We start from the raw sequence: 18,399 nt of genomic DNA on the forward strand, positions 1-18,399 counted from the left end.
TTGTCAAACTTGCTGAATTTTATCGAGGGAATGGATGGTCTAAAGAGTCTGCGTAGTCGTGAAACATATGCCATTCATGTGTAAATCTCCGAATTATACTGCCAAGAATTCTCTTTACCAAGACCGCTACAGTTATTAACGGTCCGCATCTCGTGGTCGTGCGGTAGCGTTTTCGCTTCCCACGACCTGACCTGGTTCCCGGGTTCGATTCCCGGCGAGGTCAGGGATTTTCTCTGCCTCGTGATGACTGGGTGTTGTGTGCTGTCCTTAGGTTAGTTAGGTTTAAGTAGTTCTAAGTTCTAGGGGACTGATGACCATAGATGTTAAGTCCCATAGTGCTCAGAGCCATTTGAATCATTTTTTTAGTTATTAACGCTCTGCTTTTCAGCTTTTGTCGCTAATCAATATATTCCATGTTTTTTATGTGTGTATGTGTGCTTATTTTCTTTTATTGTAAATGGGAATTTAAACCGGCCAACTTTTGTATTTTGGTGAGTTGAAGAATACAAGCAAACAAGCAGCAAGGAACATGCAAGGTTATAGATTTATTAAAAATTATCATATGCTCGATGGGCTGGCTCTATAATTTTTGTAGGAGATGGCTACGATAGGCTAATCACTGCCTAGCTTTAGTCGGCTATCTTATGAACGAGCACTTGTAATCGATGTTTGCTATCAGGTATGCTTTTATCAATTTTCATAGGTCGACAAGTGCGCCGCGCGGGATTAGCCGAGCGGTCTGAGGCGCTGCAGTCATGGATTGTGCGGCTGGTCCTGGGGAAGCTTCGAGTCCTCCCTCGGGCATGGGTGTGTGTGTTTGTCCTTAGGATAATTAAGGTGAAGTAGTGTGTAAGCTTAGGGACTGATGACCTCAGCTGTTAAGTCCCATAATAACTACGGTGTGGCGCATACTCGTAACTCTACACTATATTTCATTGTATGTATTTGCTTCCTATATTAAAATATGAGAGAATATGCAGGTTTTTGGACGAGGTATAAGGTTACTATTGCACGAAGTGAGGGCGGACCGGGGTTCCGTGTTAGTGCCGTGATATAAAAGCCACAATATTTTTGTCATCATGCCAAAGTTATTTTGAAATCTTAATTCGATCTGATTTCAAGAGACTCAGTTGGTTACAAACTTAGTATGGTTTGTGTCTCCGGATGTTTTCGAGTACTGACTACTAACGGTTTAGAAATGTATACTTTCAAACAAAACAAAAAATCACTCTGTAATGTTCTCTGCCTTCTTTCCTTCTCATCCGCCAGTATTTTGTAAAATTTCTATGTCTATTTTGATGACATATGTGTTCCGAAAGGTGGTCTGTATTTGCTTATGGATGTAATTTATTCATTTTAATTGATTCCGTTGTGGGTTGTTAGTAAAACATGGTTATTGTAACACTAAAAAAAGTTTCGTTTAGTTATACAACATATTTTATTAACTATATTCGATATTTATCACAATATTTTTATTTTCTAGTTATTACTCAACGCGTTTCGGAGCTACAACTCCATTTTAAAGTACTGTATGCACTCAAGGATGTTACTTCTGCTTCATTTTTTTTATCTAATAGTAACAGAACAATATAGTAGTTGTTTTCACGAGAAAATCTATTTTCATACGGGAGTAATGGCCACATAGCATTCGTCTTCTGTTTTGGTGAAAAACTTGCAATTTTCCACAGTATTTTCGAACGATATATTAGCATGTTTGTGACAGTAGATGACTTAAATGACACACACTTAAACTATGTTATAGTGATGTGGTACAGTATCGAACTGGGTATAATTTGCGTTTGGATAGAGTGACGAAATAGATTTAATATTACTTAGAGGAGTGACAGTTCACAACTTTTGTTTTACATTCTTACAGCTTCAACACGAGATTTGACATGTTTATTAACATACAGAGTGGCTCAAAATACTCGTTACAATTTACTGCTTCCAATGCTAAGTGTGTGATGTATACTTACTGAGATTGTAACCTAGTACAATCATATTAATTTAGTTTTTTTAATTCATGCATGACGATCAAATGAAATAACTTACTGCAAAGTCACAATGAGGATGATATGGTAGGTAGGGCATCATGGGAGGATGGGTTTACGGTGGAGGGGATAGTGTGTGTGTGTGTGTGTGTGTGTGTTTAACTTAGAGGGTGTATTATTGTTTTGTATAGGGAAAAGGGAGCTGTGTTCATTACTTCTTGTGAGGCTGTTGTATTAAAGAGACAGTCATTTCATTACTGACTACAGGAAGTAATCGGTTGTATTCGCTAACTGTTCATTCAGCATGCCAGTGTATTTATAGTCTGGGTATTTCTAGTGCCTCTAGTATCTAGCGTTTTGTGCCCGAGGGTCGTCTATGGTAAATTGTGAGATCTGTATCGACGTCTGGAAGGATGCATTTGCTGTAATAAAGAGGAGTTGCCATTGCAGATTTTTTATTTACATTCAAACGTAGAGTCGACTTGTTCGTTATGTCTTTATATTATATTTGCTACCTGTGTGAAAACTGGTTCAATCTGGGCATGTGATCGTTTACTTTCCAGTACCGTATTTCTATCATTAATCCCGTTTGAGACAGTTGATCTCGTAAAACTAACAACTGTGGCGTGCTGTCACTGTTGGTTGAAAAATTGAAACAGATGTAACGCCCATTGTGTCTATATAGTCCAGAATGGAGCTGTAGTTGTGAAACGCGCTAGACAGTAATTACGAAATAAAAATACTGTGACTGTAGACGGAATATTATTAGGTAGTATATCGCTCACCTTGAAGTTAATGTCACGGACAGCCTACGACGTAATCTGTATTAATAACGTAAATTTGCGTGTGCTTGGTGGGTTGTCATTTTTGAAGCAATCTGTGTGGGTGACATCTGCAGTATCCGCTTTCATTACGTGTTAGATAATCCGGTACCACACATTTTTAAGAGAACTATTTGCACGCACGAACGAGGTTAAGTGGCCTCGTGGCGAAATAGGATATCTCACGCGAGCGCGACGTGTGTGCATATGTTCACAGCTTTCCCCGGCGTTCCATTGGTCTACGCGAGACCGTTATCGCGAACGAGGAAGCCCCTGTTTACACGTACGAGATAAAGCAAATGAGGAAACGTGCGCCACTCCAAGATAATTGCTTGCCGAGTGAGTAAGCGGTAAGGCAAGCTGTGCTACAGTCGCTATCGAAAACGTTTCAAATAAGATAACGTATAAACCACTTTCCATTTTCTTAAGGAAAAAATTTAATTGATGTTACTACTTTCATACTGCATACGAACATTAGATGTGCTGATACGTCTCGCATACAGTTAAAGAAACAGAAGAGATTTGGTATGCGAAAGTCAACATTACAGGGGTGGCACACATAAATTCAATTGATGTAAATTTTACAGTTATTATATGCTTCCTGCATTCTAAAGTGACACGTATTTAATAATGAGGTGCGCTGTCAACTTAGTTGTATACACAAGGTGCGTAGTGTAAGATGTAACGGATCTCTTATTTCGTGAACCACTTCTCAGAAGTCTCCTATACAACTGCAGCTGTCACAGGCGGAGCGTGGTGCGCAAACAACACACCTGCGCCGTTTGTGCCCCTCTATTCCATTACATCTGCTAAGTCAGTTAATGCAGTAGAAATGGCTCTGAGCACTATGGGCCTTAACATCTGAGGTCATCAGTCCCCTAGAACTTAGAACTACTTTAACCTAACTAACCTAAGGACATCACACACATCCATGCCCGAGGCAGGATTCGAACCTGCGACCGTAGCAGTCTCGCGCTTCCGGACTGAAGCGCCTAGAACCGCTCGGCCACCGCGGCCGCCAATGCAGTAGAACTTAGAGCGCTTTCAGTAGGCCAGTTAATGTGAAACTTCCTCTTCGTTTAGATCCCTAGTCACAATCAGTGCCTAATCTAAGAAACTGTTTCGTTATTCCACACTTTACTCTTACTGTCTCCTGGTCCTTACGGCAAGAGAAGATGCGTGACAGTTAAGCTGGTCTTGGCGTACCTACTTAGTGCGTCTGCTCAGTACCACCTAGGTCTGCTACGGCATCCACCACGAGTTTGTCTACGTAAGTTTACACTTTATCAGTCAGATCTTAATAATGCGATAGTTGAAGGTAACTGTCGCCTCTTCCAGCGGTTATTTTTTCATTAATTTTCAGCGATATAACTCTATTTGCTTCGATCAAAAGAGTACTTGATTTGACGATGCTTAGTAGTAGGCGCCAAACGAGTCCGTTATTCACAATGGAATCAGAGGAGCAACCAATTGGCGAGTTGACGATAGGGGTTGTTTCTCCAATATTCAACAATGGATCTATCTGTCTGCAAGTGTATATGTGTTCGTTGTCAGAACGACATTTAAGACCATCACTAATACTACCGATTGTCGGTTAGAACCTTTTTAAAGGGATTATGTCACACCTGTTCTCATCAGCTGTGGGGTGAATGCGGCTGTCAAGCGCAGTTTCCGGTACTGCAAGGGATCTGTCCTTTGCTGCGGCGGGTGGCGGGGCGGGGGGGGGGGGGGGGGGGATGAATTTGACTGGGAAGAGGTCCACTCTCAGCCTCAAAATGACAGTTAGGGAGTCGCTTCCAAGGCCGCCCCACGCCCCCTCGATTCAGCATCCAAATGGCGCAACTTTAAACATTACAATTAGTTAATAATGTGCAGTGTAGCGAATTACTGTTGTTAATCTAGATATAGGTTCATCTAATGCTCAAGCCCACAACAATTCTTTCACGGAAACAGCGTTCTCTCCGTAAGGCCAGGGAAGATCAAAGTTGCGAAGAAATCTCCTTGATACTATTTAAAAATAATTGTGCGAACTTATTTTAAAAAGTGTACCGTTTGAACGAATTTTTTGTAAGTTACGCACATTTGTATTTATTAATTTGTTTGACCAGCCTCCAGGTCCTTCCTCACATCGGACCACGGTTTTACACACAGAAAGTACACTGCACTGTAATTTAATTAAGTTAATTAATAATAATAACATAATAATAATAAGAGTGATTGTATAAACGGACAAAATTTGTGGAAACACATTTTCTGTGTGCCTGTGTGTGTGTGTGTGTGTGTGTGTGTGTGTGTGTGTGTGTGTGTGTAATCTTATGGGAGGACTCGAACCTCCGCCGGGATCAGCCGCATAGCCCATGACTGCAGCATCTGAGACCGCTCGGCTAATCCCGCGCGGCACATTTTCTGGTACGTAAGTCTTAAGTATAGTCAGTTACTCTAAGTGGCTGCAAAAATCTAAGGCTTTTTAAATGTGTAAAACCATTTTACCATATTCGGCTGCTAATTTTTAGGGTTCCGTACCCGTATCGCTAAAAACGGACCCTTATAGGATTGCCTTCTTGTCCGTCTGTCTGTCCGACCAACTGTTCAAAACACTTTTCCTCAGGAACAGGTGGCCGTGTCAAGCTCCAATTTATTCACACATTAGGATCTACAGTTCCATGGAGATATAAGAAAGTGAAGCTTCTAAGTCAATGCAATCAATAGATACGGCTATTTATGTAACATATTTTGATGGTCGCAAACACCCTCATCACACCTGTTGCGACCCGTTTCTCTCAGGAATGTGTTGACGAAGCAAGTCGAAAGCGGTACCGTATACTAAGGTTTACAGCCCCTTGACGGTGTACATGTAAGCCTCTGAGTCAATTACGTCAAACCCGCTCATGAAAACCTATAGGGAACCATTGGTTTAGAATGAAATTTGCCAAGAAGCAAGGTTTCATTGGACAAGTACAGGAAAAAAAATTCAAAAATTGTGAATCTGTAATTACATCACACGAAAAGCTATTTCTTTTGTCATTTGTTATTCGACATCAGATTTCAAACTATAACATTTTCGAGAGCCTTGGAGTCTCTTGGACCGATAACTTGTCAGTATCAATGTCGATAACAGGCAAAAATCGTCAATATGTTGGATTCCCGGAATGGATCAACTGTGTAGCTACATAATTAAGTTTGTACGAAACCCTCAGTGTGCGAATCCCACTCGCACCTAGCCAGTTTTTGTTTTTAAACGAATCTTTCTTCATTTTGTCATCCACTTACGCACCATCAGTTGATGTAGGCACTTGGTCTTTATCAAGTGCTTTAAAAAATCGAAAGCGCTGATAACCTCGTATTTGAGCCTCCCTAAACCAACCCCCCCCCCCTCCCCCCCCCCCCCACACACACACACAAATCTAAGCACCATGTACTTTAAACTGCTTTTACTTTTGAATCAGTTGATAATTACTGTGCTCCGAAATCAGCTGATAGCGTTCAAGTGAACGATGGTCTTAAAAAGATATTCATTTCTTATAGCCGGAGGAGGAAAAAGATTTTTACCTACAAAAAGTTTACTCCAGCTGTAAACTCAAGCTGAAGGAAATTAATGCCGGTGGGCCCAGAGGAAACATTGCTGTAAATAAAGAATGCTTTATTCAGCTTCAGTGCATGCTCTGTCGCGGCTCAGCGTGGCAGTACACGTCTCACCCTGTTGACCCTGGCTGGCTCTGACGTACTGGGCGGTGGCTTCTGCGATAGAGAGAGGATGGTGGGTAGGCACCCTGCGTTGCTGACAGAAGGCCCGGGGCTGGCCAGCGGCCTCTATAGGCCATGAGGAACTTAGTGTGGTGACAGGTGCAGCCCGGTCTCGAACCCATGTCTCACTGTCCAGTGTGGCCCTGGCATTGATTGTGCTGCTGGACTCCGGCAATGAGAACGCTTCGGCATCAAAATTCAGACATATCTATATCATTTCGAGGCGCATTTGTTTAACTAAAACCTGGCAACTAGTCACGTCGCCGTAAGAAGAAATTGGCCCTACTGTGGTGACATCGACCCACCTGCCACGGTTATTACCAACGCTGCGCGGTGTAGTTTCCTGCTGAGCGTGGCTAGCCTCTCCTCGCAATTCCCTTACGGACCCACATTTCGCCACACTGCAGATGCTTATAGACTACTCCACAGTGGCTTTGTCACTACTACTTATTACTTCTGCTGAAAGACACTACAGTGGCTTCATCTAAGCAGTACTAATGGGTCGACTCGTTAGCCGACGACCAAGTTCCAATCGTCTGCCTTAATTTCCTTCCCAAAGGCGTTGAATTTACTGTATATGATAAGGATAGAGACTGTGCATACCCTCATGTCTGCCAGAGTCTTGTACGTGGAACGCCAGTTGTTGAAAGAGTGCATTCTACCAACTAAATGTCTTGTACTTCTTGTTGTGTACGACTTCATACACAACAGTAAGGAGAGGTGGGCTACAGAGTGGCGTGGCAAGTTTCATCCTAGGAGAGCTGGACAGGAGCGTAAATGTTTAGTGAACAAGTTAACACAACAAACAGAAGATTTACTTAACTTGTACTTTTCCAAGTGAATGAAGACTCATTCCAAATCAGTAGCAAGAACTACTAGAGTCCAGCTCATACAGAAGCAACTAGCATGAGATTCGGTGTTGTAATGCAACGGTCCAAGTGCAAGTGGCCAGAGTGGCCGCCGCCGGCCATTCTGTATCGTGGCGGCAGAGGGCGCTAGCAGTCCAGAGCAGCCGCAGGTCTGGCTCAGTTGACGTGTTCCACTAGGTACGCCGTATCCCGCACGACCACTATCGGCATTCGACGGAAAGTCGCCAACTCTCATACGCCGGCGGGGTGGTATCGATATGTGATTCCACACTGCACATGCACTACCTTCATTCATACTCAGCATAATCGCCTTTGATGGCTTCAAATGGTTCAAATGGCTCTGAGCACTATGGGACTGAACTTCTGAGGTCCTCAGTCCCCTAGAACTTAGAACTACTTAAACCTAAATAACCTAAGGACATCACACACATCCATGCCCAATCGAACCTGCGACCGTAGCGGTCGCGCGGTTCCAGACTATAGCGCCTAGAACCGCTTGGTCACTCCGGCCGGCTGCGGTTCAAACTAGCGTCCGGCCAGCCAGATTTAGGTTTTCCGTGACTTTCCTAAATCGCTCCACGCAGATGCCGGGATAGTTTCTTTGAAAGGGCACGACCGATTTCCTTTCTCAACCTTGACACAACGTGCGCTTGCATTCCGTCTCTAATGACAGGATGTTAAACCCAAGCTTCCTTCCTTTCCATAATGCTCCAAACGTTCTCAGTTGGGGAGAAATCCGGCAACCTTGCTTACCAAGGTAGTGTTTGGCAAGCACGAAGACACAGTAGAAACTCTCGCTACTTGTGAGCGGACTTTACCTTTCTGAAATGTAAGCCCAGAATGGCTTGCCATGAAGGGCAACAAAACAGGGCATAGAATATCGTCTACGTACCGTTGTGGTGTAAGGGTACCGCGGATGACAACCAAAAGGCACCTGCTATAGTTGAAATGGTACCCCAGCGCATTATTCACGGTTATCGGGCCGTAAGTTGGGCGGCAGTCAGGTTGGTCCCCAGACAAATCTTCGCTGGTCATCGAGGCTCAGTTCGAAGCGGGACTCATCAATGAAGACAAATCTACTCCATTCAATGAGATTCCATGTCGAAGACTTGTCTGGAGAGGCCGCGAACAGCAGTAGGATACCAACCCGACAGTTGCCGGCCATACGGCCGTCAACTTCGGTCTGGGATGCCATTTCTTTTCACAACAGAACCTCTTTGGTTGTCATCTGTGGCTCCCTTACGCCAGCGGTACGTCGACGATATTATATGCCCTCTTTTGTTGCCCTTCATAGCAAGCCATCCTGCGCTTACATTCCAGGAAGATAACGAACCCTATCTTGGCCCGCAAGGCCGCCGGATCTCTCCCCAATTGAGAAAGTTTGGAGGATTGTGGGCAGGGCCCTCTAACAAGGTCGGGATTTTGGCGATTTAATGCGCCAATTGCACATATGTTGGCTCCATATCCCTCAGAGGACCGCAGCAACCTCCTACAAAATCCAGTTCCATTCAGTTGAAGAGGTCCACTTTTTTTGCGCACATTTGCGCTACGAGGTGATAGCATTTATCAAATGCGGATAATTTGCTGGGCTGTTAAAGTATCAGCCGTCTTCGTGTCTGAGCACCAGATAGGATCAGCAGCACTATCAGATTGTTCCATGACGACGCTGTTTACAAGAAAATTTCGTCACTGGACGATGGTAAAGAAATGCTTGAAAGTATAGACTTATTTTCCATTAAGTATAGTGAATGTAGGCTCTCTTTAAATATGAATAAATGCAAGATAACGCCTATGAAAAACAGACAGAAGCTGACAGTATTAGATTGTAAGCTTAGTAACAACTTGTGCAGAATGTTGCATCATTTATTTACGGGTAACACGAAGCTTCAATGTGAAATACGACGAAGACACAAATTCCCTAGTTGGTTGGGAGCTCGGAAACCTTGAAACTGTTGGAAGAGTCTTGGGAGGTGGGAATGCATCTGTAAAGGAAATTACTTAAGAGAAGATAGTGCGACCAGTTGTAGAGTATTGCTGCACCCCGAAAATGTTGGACGCGCGAGTTGTAAAATGTTTTTCAAAGTTTTATTCCGGCCGCTGCCAGGAAATGGAGGCCAATTCGGCCCGATGTGCTATTAAAGTAGGCCACTCAGCAATATTGCTGACACTGTCAAACACTCCGGCCAGACAGGTTTGCAACACCATCCACAGGCGAAGCCCGTTTAACAGCTAAAGTCACAATGAAGTGTCGCCAAGAGTGAAGTAACATCTTGTAATTTGGAGTACTTGCATGCTGCCGAAAACTCTCCTGTTGCAAATATACCATGTCTAGCAACGCGTGCTCGGTCCGGACAGGACGAGTAATGTGGATAGAATACACTCGTCCCTCCCAATAAGACTACCTCAGAAGTGTAGCAATAAGAATATGAATAATCGAGGCTAGGGCTCAGGGTATTTAGTCGTCCCGCCATTCTGTCTGCGTCTTGAACTAGAGAGAGTAACGTTTTTTTGTTTTTTTTTTGAGTTTCAGAAAAACCGCAACTAAAAAAACGCTCAGGGTGATGTTCTGTTGGCTGACTACCTGCTTGCTCAACTTGTCAAGTGCTAGCCCGAGGCGTGCCATAGCCATAGCTTAGCATGGCTGGACTTCAAACGTCAGCGATGGAAGAAGCTGGTGTGCGGCCAGGTTCCTCTCTCTGAGACTTCGGCTGACGGACTACAAGCTGTCACCAATCAAGGGGTGGGGGGGGGGGGGGGCGCCCTCGCGGCCTCCTAGGCACCTGAAGGATGTCTGATAAGTCACACCCTATTTTTAAAAAGTTATAATTTCGTAGACCTATTTTTGTTAGAACCAGTGCTCGTTAAGGTTATGTTTAACATTTTTTCTTTTGTTTCAGTTGGAAAATGCCTCCTGTGTTGCCTGTTGGTAGGACCAAAATAGCAGCTCGTTGTGAGATCTGGGATCTGTGGTGAGAGTAGAAAGGTGGTGGGGGCTGAACGATGGATTAGGCAACACTGCCGAAGAAACGCTTAAAAACTACCGTTCCAAATAACTAACAATAGGAAGTGTCGTCGATGCAAGATGATCAGGAAGACCATCAACGTCAAGACGACCAGAGAATGTTGACAGAGTTCGTAAAATGATTACGAGGAGCCCTGAGAAACCACTGCGTCAACGATCTCGTGAAAGTTGGCTTTCACGTAACACAGTTGCAACGATTCTTAAGAAATATCTCTTTTACGCCGAGGAAGCCACATTATTTGCAGCAACTGTTTTCTGATGACTGTGAGAGAAGAACAGAGTTTGGAGAAATCTTCTTGGGTTGGAATGATGATTGGCCTGAACTTTTTGAGAACATTCAGAGGACTGATGAGCCAGTTTTCTACGTTGGAGGATTTGTAATCAGGCATTTTTGGGCAGCCAAAAAACCGACACGAATGTGTTGAAAAGGTATAGGGGCGTCCGAAGGTGGCAGCATGGTCACGTCATCCGAAGTTGTTGGTCCTTTCTTTCTGAGGTACACACTGAATGGTGACCGGTGCCTAGAAATGCTGCAAGATCGTGCAAGACCAATAGTTTCACATTGGAGTAACCTACAGCTTCACTTCATACAGGATGGAGCACGTGCTCCTTTTGCAAATGAAGTCCGCGAATGGCTGCATGATCGTTTCCCACGTCGTTGGGTAGGCAGACGTGGTGCACACGAATGGCCTGCCCGCAGACCTGATTAGCGCTTTGCGGTTTTTTTCTCTTGGGATGCGTTAAGGAGTAGGTTTACAAGAAAAATCCACGGAACTTGGATGAATGAGAAACAGTAATATCTGATGTGTTAGGCAATGTTCCATCTAACATGTTGCAGGCAGTAGTATCGCAAGTACCAGTTAGTTTTTTAAAAAAATGCGTAGAGAATGCTGGAGCTTATATGGAGGTTTAAAATGTCAGACACAACCTTTCTAACAAAAGCAGTTCTTTGAAAATTGGTTCATAAATAGGATTATAACCCTTAAAAAAAGGGGTGACATTTTATCGGCTATCATCCTGGTCGACCCCTTGTGGGTGACCGGGGTAATTGCTGCTCGGTATCGAAAATCTAGTGTCAGCTGTTGCATTCAAACGCGCAACACGGAGACTATGAGCTAAGTGCGCCGGCCATACTCCAGAAGTCATGCCCGTTACTTCGCCTGCTGGCGGCCAACACTGCGTCTTGGTAGCAGCTGCACAAGGCTCAGGGCAGCTGACGTCACGGGGCCATTGGTATCAATTCATACCATACCGCCTGTGCATGCACACTTGCTGAGCGGCCTAGAGGACGGCCTCCGCAAAATAAATTGCTGATGGAAATAAACACTTGTTAATGCTACCACTGTTTCACACCATGTCTCTCACTGCTCCCGATGCGTAGTGGCCATGACTAGTCCAGGTCGCTACAGTGTTGTACAATGAGGGAAACAGCAGATATCAAATGAGTTCAGAGACGTAGGTAGGTACAGTCTACACGAAAACGTAAGAGTTGCTCTGGAACCTTAAATGGAAATGGCATAACTACGTAGGCTTCCGTGGTCGGTATCAAGACGATTAAAATTCATTGGTATTGTACTGAGAGACAGTATAAGATATATCTTACTTTAAAACACAGGGTGATTCCGTGATGAAGTAACAAACTATCAGGTATGATGGATAATGATAAATGTATCAGTTTTAAGTAAGGGATCCTGTTCTGAAAATAACCTTCTCGAAAGTGCGTTTGGATACGTCTGACAGTGCACCTCTTCTACTGCAAGCTCCTTGCTTTCCTTATTTTGGGAGGAGGGTAGTATGGACCAACATAAAAAGAAAAAATCAAATAAACCAGGGCTCCAAAAAGCATACTTTCAGAGCTGTCAGCACTTGCTCAGCAGAAGGTATGCATTTTAGAGCTTATTTTAGTCCATACCACCACATCTCAAAAAGTGGAAAGCAAAAGAGCTTCCAATAGAAGAGGTCCACAGTCAGAAGTGTCAGGACGATTTTAGCTTATAACTTTTGATTCAGTCGTTTCCGGACCAGGTTCCCTTACCTCAAATTGATACCTCTACACTTCTCTCTTATCCCTGAAAGTTTGTATCATCATCACGAAATTACCATTTATAAACTATAAAACCGACGTTTCGTCCGTATTACGACGGTCTTCCTAAGGGCAAGACTGCAAATACAACATCCAGAAGAGCCTCATCTTAAAAGGAGATCTTAGGTGGAAAACTCTATCGTATAAATTTAGAGAACCGGTTCTGGAAGGCAACTGTACGAGAATTCTGCCGCCACTGCCGTATATATCACGTAGGCATCCTGAGAATAAAAGAAGAGACGAGGCTGTGCCCAGAGGCGTTTTGACAGTCATTAGTTCCTCGTTCAATACACGAATGGAGGGGGAAAAAAGATTGATAACATTGGTACGAAGTACCCTCCATCACGCATTGCGCAGGGGCTTCTGTGGTACATAGAATAATGACAGCAATGTGGAGGACGCGCATTAGATTCCTGTTAATGCTAGGTATATTTTTTCCTTCGTGGGAGGTCAAGAGGCCAACGGTAGATATTACAGTGGAGGCTCAACGGAGTTCGATCGTTGGCCCACTACTGTTCTTCATGTAAGTTAATGATCTAACATCCTATGTTAATCACGAGGCACAGAAAAAAAAGGTTGCCCATCCAGCTTTGTCCCGTCAAAAATTTTCCACCTCACATTAATCTATGTAAAAACAAGAAATAATAAACAGTAGAAGATTGTTTGCTTTTAGAGGTGCATGTTTATGAAAACGTAACGTGGGGAAACCATATAGCTGACTTAAAAAACGTTTATGTTCAGCTACTTCTGCCGTAAGAATAATTACCAACTTTTTGAATATAGAGGTCAGCAAGTTCACATATTTTCATTCACTGATGCGTTGTGGGATATTATTCTGCGTAGCTCATCATTTACGCAAAAAAGTATTCATTGCACGAAAGAAAGTAATGAGACTTAATTGTGGGGTTCAGGCACGTACACATGGCAGGTATCTCTTCAAGTAGCTGGGAATCCATCCAGAGCCTCAGTGACCCGTACCCGGTTCACCCTTTCGTACACCGGATCCAACGCTCTCTCAGCTGGTGGACGTCGGTTCTCCAGTTAGCTTTATGTGGGTTCCTGGCCATGTCGGTATCCCTGGGAGCGAAGCTGCAGATGCCGCGGCCAAGGCTGCGGTCCTCCAGCCTCGGACAGCTTCTTGTTGTGTCCCTTCGTCCGATTTCAGCAGGGTCATTTGTCGGCGCATCTTATCGCTGTGGCATGCCGATTGGGCTGCACTTACCGACAACAAGCTTCGGGCCTTAAAACCTCTTCCCGTGGCTTGGACGTCCTCCTCACGCCCTTCTCGGCGGGAGGAGGTCGTTTTAGCCCGGTTAAGAATTGGACACTGCCGGTTCAGCCATCGCCATCTGCTGACGGCTGCGCCGGCGCCGTTCTGCCCATGTGGGCACTTGCTGACGGTTAGACACATTTTAATGTCCTGTCCAGATCTTAACACACTGCGCCTCGATCTTAACCTGCCAAATACTTTCGATGCCATTTTAGCGGATGACCCACGAGCAGCTGCTCGTGTTCTTCGTTTTATCAATTTGACAAACCTCGCTAAGGACATTTGATGATGCTGTTTTTTAATCCTATGCCTGTCAGTCTGTCTTTTATCGTGTTTTCCCTTTTTTGTTGTTGTGGTCAACTTGTGCCTCGCGGTGCATTCTTCGAGTAGTCAGGGCGCTAATGACCATTGAAGTTGTGCGCCCTAAAACCACAAAAAAAAAAAAAAAAAGTAGCTGGGAATATTAACCACAGCGCAGATCGACAGATATTGAGGAGTACAACGCTAGAAGGATGGGTATATTGAGCGTGGGGTGTGACGTCATACATGTACTCAAAAGAGGAGCTGGTGGAAGTGACTTCATGTACGGTAAGGCTGCACTGGCTCGTCGTTTATGGGTCCTGTGCATTCGACACTAATCAACAAAAGAAGGTCAGCATTGCAAGTGTGTCTCTTATATGACATGGGTGAATTTGGGTTGGGCGGGAAGCGTGTTTGGATAGCCTAAGTGATTAAGGCAACCACTCGCGATAGGCGGCAAATTCGGGTTCGAGCCCCCTGTCCGGCACAAATTTTCACTTCTCCCCGTTGCATTGCTCGATTGCAGCTGATGTTGAAATTTCTCTTTCGTCATGCATATATACAGCTGCAACGTGTACTTGCCTTGTCACCAGGAGATTACCGTGCACGAGTTACGTTCTGTCAGTGGTTCTGGCAGCAGTGTGTTACAAATCCAAATTTCCCGTCTTAGTATTAGTCACAGATGAAGCACAGTTCATAAGAGATGGCGTTTTGAACATTGTTGTAAAGGGAACTACCTGAGGGGCAAAAAAGGCCCGCGAAAGGCAAAAGGTCCCGAGTTCGAGTCTTGGTCGGGCACACAGTTTTAATCTGCCAGGAAGTTTCATATCAGCGCACACTCCGCTGCAGAGTGAAAATTTCATTCTGGAAACATCCCCCAGTCTGTGGCTAAGCCATGTCTCCGCAATATCCTTTCTTTCAGGAGTGCTAGTTCTGCAAGGTTCGCAGGAGAGCTTCTGTAAAGTTTGGAAGGTAGGAGACGAGATACTGGCAGAAGTAAAGCTGTCTGTACCGGGCGTGAGTCGTGCTTCGGTGGCTCAGATGGTAGAGCACTTGCCCGCGAAAGGCAAAAGGTCCCGAGTTCGAGTCTCGGTGGGGCACACAGTTTTAATCTGCCAAGAAGTTTCATTCAATAGCTCTTGGGGAGTAACTGGTAAGATATTTGGTTCTTAGTTGCTACAGAAGACTAAACAGATGATATGCTTTTCACACTTACTTCGGATTTTAAACTTTCGCTTCTTGAGAGGGCTTCCAAGAAAAGACTGATAGCAGGAAATTGAAACTTTGTGGAAACATTTGTGAGGACATGCGTAAGAGAAATAACGAATAAATGATTGGAAGAAACACATTTTAATTTCCACACGAGAGGGCAACATTTGTTGATTGCGTACCATGACTATGTTCCAGTAAGACTCAGCATACAGGAAAGTCAAAACAACCTTTGGTGACATTAAAAGCAACGGTGGTAACATTAAGAGTGCAACGGGAATTCCACTGTTAAATGCAGAGGAGAGAGCAGATAGGTGGAAAGAATGTATTGAAAGCCTCTATGAGGGTGAATATTTGTCTGATGTGATAGAAGAAGAAACAGGAGTCGATTTAGAAGAGATAGGGGATCCAGGATTAGAATCGGAATTTAAAAGAGCTTTGGATGACTTACGGTCAAATAAGGCTGAAGGGATAGATAACATTCCATCAGAATTTCTAAAATCGTTGGGGGAAGTGGCAACAAAACGACTATTCACGTTGGTGTGTAGAATATGAGTCTGGCGATATACCATCTGACTTTCGGAAAAGCATCATCCACACAATTCCGAAGACGGCAAGAGCTGACAAGTGCGAGAATTATCGCACAATCAGCTTAATATCTCATGCATCGAAGCTGCTTACAAGAATAATATACAGAAGAATGGAAAAGAAAATTGAGAATGCGCTAGGTGACGATCAGTTTGGCTTTAGGAAAAGTAAAGGGACGAGAGAGGCAATTCTGACGTTACGGCTAATAATGGAAGCAAGGCTAAAGAAAAATAAAGACAATCATAGCGTGTAGGCTTTCACGGCCGGCGTCTTCAGTAATTAAAACTTCCGGGCTAAGAGGCCGTGGTCCAATAGTAGAAATACTTCTCCCTGACACTTTCATAGGATTTGTCGACCTGGAAAAAGCGTTCGACAATATAAAATGGTGCAAGCTGTTCGAGATTCTGAAAAAAGTAGGGGTAAGCTATGCGTCCAGCATTTTGTCATTTCAAAGGTAACTTCACCAATTTGTGGCGCAGTTAGTCGTCGGCCTATCCCAGGAGCGATTCCCAATTTGCCAGTTAATTCCAAATTCCGAATCATATTCTTTTAGTGCGTCAAGAGGACCTCGCCGTTATTCCTTTGTGTCGATGCTCACGAAGAACAGCAGTATTTCTGCTGTTGTTCTGCTAAAAAGGCTTTAACAGTAAAGCCCTACCCACCTTGTCAGATCCATGTTGACTCCAACTGTGATGCACATTGATGCTTGTCTTTCAAAGTCGCCATGGTAGTACTGGCGCGAGTAACCACACGTCATGGAACTAACATGCCTAAGAACGCAAATCCTGGCGCGCACGGTTTGAACATCATTGCTATAAAGTTGGGTACTCGTGCGGTAAAAGGTTTTATTGCTATACTGGCTCAAGTAGCGTAAGTTTAATGATAACCAACCCGTACGTCTGAAACTTCCTGGCTGATTAAAACTGTGTGCCGGACCGAGACTCGAACTCGGGACCTTTGCCTTGCGCGGGCAACTGCTCTACCAACTGAGCTACCCAAGCACGACTCACGACCCGTCTTCACAGCTTTAATTCCACCAGTACCTCGTCTCCTACCTTCCAAAAGTCGCAGAAGCTCTCCTGCACACCTTACAGAACTAGCACTCGTGGAAGAAAGAATATTGCGGAGACATGGCTTAGCCACAGCCTAGGGGATGTTTCCAGAATGAAATTTTCACTCTGCAGCGGAGTGCGCGCTGATTTGAAACTTCCTGGCAGATTAAAACTGTGTGGTTGGGTAGCTCAGTTGGTAGAGCACTTGCCCGCGAAAGGCAAAGGTCCCGAGTTCGAGTCTCGGTCCGGCACACAGTTTTAATCTGCCAGGAAGTTTCATATCAGCGCACACTCTGCTGCAGGGTGAAAATTTCATTCTGGAACCTGTACATCTTATTGTTAATGCTGCATCAAAAATCAGACGCTTTTAATATACCCGATTGGAACAATTTAAATGGAGCATGTTGACGAAATCTTCATCTATTCAAAAATGGTTCAAATGGCTCTGAGCACTATGGGACTTAACATCTGAGGTCATCAGTCCACCAGAACTTAGAACTACTTAAACCTAACTAACCCAAGGACATCACACATCCATGCCTGAGGCAGGATTCGAACCTGCGACCGTAGCCGTCTCGCGGTTCCAACTTCATCTATTGAGCAGGGTTATTTCAACTCAAGTACAGTCGCTAATGCAAGTAATGGGTTGAAAGAACGTGAGATGTAATCTTGTGATCGAATTGTGTTTAATTGCATCTTTTTGCTGCGACGGAAACCACACATCGTGTTGTATTCACGGTACGGGCAATACATCCAAAGGCCACCCCACAGAAACTGCGTGTTAATATTTCGAATGCTACTGGCACATGGCCAAACCGTTGGCCACGAATTTTCTGTTTTAAACCAAACCACTGCCTAAAGGAAGGCCGTTTGTAAAAGCAAAAAAAAAAAAAAAAATGTTGATGTGGGAACTCACAAGGTGGAACAAGAACATCTGGAACAACAAAGAAAAACTTCGAAAGAAAGTGTAGTGCCCAGCGTGTGATGACATCTGCGTTAACCTTCCTCTAGCTCAAATATTGGAGGAAGAAAATTTGTCTGATTTCTGTTGATGAAATCACTGATCTAGAATAGCGGAGCAAGAAGTCTTTCGCATCAGGTTTTAAAACTGGTTCTCTGCCTCGTGATGACTGGGTGTTGTGTGCTGTCCTTAGGTTAGTTAGGTTTAAGCAGTTCTAAGTTCTAGGGGACTGATGACCATAGATGTTAAGTCCCATAGTGCTCAGAGCCATTTGAACCATTTTTTTTAAAACTGGCAAAATAATTACAACTTTATTAAAATAAAAATGTATACATCTAGGTACAATACAATAAGGGATTATTTTTTAATACATGCAAAGAAAATCAAACTCTCTTACAAATGAATTTACTGAAAATGGTTAACCGCTAAAGTCGTCAACTTTACTTCACACCCCCTAGAGAGAGTGGTGACAACGAATAGTCCTGCCTT

At 44.0% G+C, this 18,399-nt stretch overlaps 2 non-coding genes across 2 annotated transcripts; one reads left to right on the forward strand and one right to left on the reverse strand.

The window, feature by feature from the left end:
- Positions 1–16,824: 16,824 nt before the first annotated feature.
- On the reverse strand, positions 16,825–16,899 carry Trnaa-cgc (transfer RNA alanine (anticodon CGC)). The gene has a single exon. It is a non-coding gene; the product is annotated as a tRNA-Ala (tRNA).
- A 228-nt stretch (positions 16,900–17,127) lies between these two features.
- Positions 17,128–17,202, forward strand: Trnas-cga (transfer RNA serine (anticodon CGA)). Its single transcript has one exon. It is a non-coding gene; the product is annotated as a tRNA-Ser (tRNA).
- The last annotated feature ends 1,197 nt before the right edge of the window (positions 17,203–18,399 follow it).

Source organism: Schistocerca serialis, chromosome 8 (genome assembly GCF_023864345.2).
Source record: "Schistocerca serialis cubense isolate TAMUIC-IGC-003099 chromosome 8, iqSchSeri2.2, whole genome shotgun sequence".
Taxonomy (NCBI): domain Eukaryota; kingdom Metazoa; phylum Arthropoda; class Insecta; order Orthoptera; family Acrididae; genus Schistocerca; species Schistocerca serialis.